At 39.5% G+C, this 3,260-nt stretch overlaps 1 pseudogene; it reads left to right on the forward strand.

Annotated features, from left to right (window-relative positions):
- Positions 1–726: 726 nt before the first annotated feature.
- Positions 727–2,239, forward strand: LOC122122310 (annotated as a pseudogene).
- Positions 2,240–3,260: the final 1,021 nt, after the last annotated feature.

Genomic DNA, 3,260 nt, shown 5'->3' on the forward strand with positions numbered 1-3,260 from the left:
GGTGATGATCTAAGTCCTCTTACTCTCTGCTAGTAAGATATAATTTGGCTAGCCTATCAAAAAGAAGATGGGGCTGTACTCAAAACACTTAAAATCTTCTACGCATGTGTCACTTTGCTGTGCACAAGAGCTTTTGGGAACAGGGATGTATTGATCCTCTCAGTCTTTAGAGTAATGTTAAGTGTAGTGTAACCACTGCCCTACAAGCATCACCTTCAGCTGAGAGCAGCCTGGGCTGAGGTCAGTGGCCATGATATGAAAAGGTACCATGGATTATTTATGCATAAAGACAGCAATAACTTATGTATGAAACCCTAAAGCATAGCAATAAAAAGTACTTCGTGTGAATTAAGTTACAAGACCCTGAAGCAAATTAATACTATTCATACACCAATTTCCCAGGTAAGAAAATGGAGGTAGCAGTCAGCAGGTATTAGTAATAGAAATTTGTGTTTCTCTTGATTTTCATAGCCTTTTATCCACTACTACTCTATGGAAAATGCTGACAATGAAGTGTGTACACTCAAGTGTAATCCCAGTACTAGAAAGACAGGAGGAGGAGAATCAGATGCTCAAAGCCAGCCTGGGCTACACAGTGAGACCCTGTCTCAAAAAAATTAGCTACCAGGCGGGTAGAGAGACGTCCTGTGTTCCAGTCCCCCTGGTACCAGGACTTAATTTCTGGCTGTGGTGCTTATGATGGAGTTATTCGAGGAGGAGAAAATCTGATCCAAGTGAACCCAGGCTGTCCTAGAAATGCAATGGCCCAGGAGCAGACACTGAGGACTGCACTGAGGCTGAGTTTCAACCAAGGATCATGGATTCTCCTACCTAAGATTTTGAGTTCAGACTACAAACAATAAAAATGTCACAAGCTGCATTCACCTCCCACACTGGGAAGGCATGCCACTTCAAGAACACACACGGACTTGTGACACATGGAAATGTGTACACAGAAAAAGGAAATCTATAATTATTTAGAAGTAGAAAAGCATTCTGTACCAAAATGGGTACATTCTGCTCAGTTATCAAGTTTGAAAATCTCTAAGAATTAAAGAGACACTGGGGTCCCATGATAGCCCTTCGTGTTATAGCAATATGTTCTATAATGGCCATGATTGACTCTGTATTGTGGTATTGGCCCTTACATACAACTGGAGGAAGTGTGAATTTCATCATGTTGATAAACTGGACTGTCATGATTCTTTATAATTACTTCAATGTCATGCTTGTTGGTCCTGGCTTCATCCCTTTGGGGTGGAAACCGGAATATTCTCAGGATAGCATGTATCTCCAGTATTGTAACATTTGCCAAACGTTCAAGGCACCACAATCACATCTCTGCAGAAAGTGCAACAGATGTGTGATGAAGATGGACCATCACTGTCCTTGGATCAACAACTGTTGTGGTTACCAAAATCATGCTTCATTCACACTGTTTCTCCTTTTGGTCCCACTGGGTTGTATCCATGCAGCTTCCATTTTTGTTATGACTATGGACGCACAGCTTTACAATCGGCTCTCCTTTGTGTGGAACACCATGAAGATTGATATGAGTGCACCAAGGAAAGATCCTCTCCCAGTTGTTCCCTTTGGTTTAGCTGCATTTGCTGCCACCTCGTTTGCGTTGGGATTAGCTTTAGGAACAACCATAGCTGTTGGAATGTTGTTTTTTATCCAGATGAAAATAATTCTCAGAAACAAAACTTCTATTGAATCATGGATTGAAGAGAAGGCTAAAGATCGAATTCAATATTACCAGCTAGATGAAATCTTTGTTTTTCCCCCATAACATGGGAAGTAGATGGAAGAATTTTAAACAGGTATTTACATGTTCAGGGGTGCCTAAAAGAAATGGATCGGAGTGACGAATAAGAGAAGGATGTCACCAATATAGCTTAATGATAGAACAGTTAAAACAAAAAACTGACAAGAGAGTCAGACATGTCCGCTCTAAAGTAATAGAAAATTACAGTGGTGCCTACTGTCCTTTGAATAGAGGAATAAAAACTTTCTTCACAAGCCCTTGCACTGAAGAACCTATTCAGCTGCAAAAAGGTGAGTTCATTTTAGCCACAAGAGAGTTACGATACTGGCTGTATGGAGACAAAATTCTTGATGATCCCTTTACAGAAGGTGTTTCAAGAATAAGAGGCTGGTTTCCCAGAAACTGTTTGGGAAAGTATCCCTGCAATGCTAAAGAGAGCCAGCCCTAGAAGGCGAAAAGAAAACCAGATAGCCACTGCCAGAGTGAAATTAGTCTTTTGAAGTCCACTTCATTACTTGAAAATTGTGCCTATTACTAAAGAATTATGCAATGAACCTACTCCGGTTAAGGTGTTCTTTTCCTCGAAGGTGCCCTAGTGCCATAATTTCATATTTTTATTACCATTTGGAAATGGAGAAACCATTCGGTATAGGCCTTTGCATTCCTGCCCCTCTTTACCACCTTTTTCTCCCCCAAAAAAGAAATAATTGCCAGGTACCAATGGCTCACTCCTATAATCCTAGCTACTTGGGAGGCTGAGATCTTAGGATCATGGTTCAAAACCAGCCTGATCGTAAAGGTCCATGATATTCATATCTCCAGTGAAGCACCAAAAAGCCAGAGTAGAACTGTGGCTCAAGTGTAGAATGCTATCTTTGAGCAAAAAAAAAAAGCTTAGGGACAGTTTCCAGGCCCCGAGTTCAAACCCCAGGACTGGCACCAAAAACAAAACATTATTTTTTATCCAGGCAAATGACTTGCATTTTCTTTAGGGTTTTGCTCATTGCCCTGCACACACTGCACCTCACCTGCAGATCACGGTCCCAAATCCCCCCCTTGGCAGGAACATATGCATGTGATAATGTCTGTCAGTTATTATTTCTTACATAATAATACTGTAGTACTTACTGTGAGATTCATAGAAGCTCAGATTTTGTTATCTGTATTTTAATAATGCAGATTTTAGTCAAATCAAATAAAGATCAATTAATGTTCTAAAAAAATTAGCTACCAAAAGATTGGGAGATTAGCTACCCAAAGACTGGTAGACTAGTATTAAATGAGTAAGATTTGTATAGGTTTGTTTATTTATGAAGTAGCAGCGTTAGTTTTGCTTGGTATTTAACTATGTTTCTGGTTTTTTTTTAAAATATATTTGTTTTTAAAGGAGGAGGCAACAATGCTTGTTAAGAAATGTACTCATTACCTTGCCCATGTAATGATAACTCCTCTGTATGGTATTTTCACAATAAATATATATATATATATATAT

This window comes from Dipodomys spectabilis, unplaced genomic scaffold, assembly GCF_019054845.1.
Source record: "Dipodomys spectabilis isolate Male_0828 unplaced genomic scaffold, ASM1905484v1 ptg000207l, whole genome shotgun sequence".
Taxonomy (NCBI): domain Eukaryota; kingdom Metazoa; phylum Chordata; class Mammalia; order Rodentia; family Heteromyidae; genus Dipodomys; species Dipodomys spectabilis.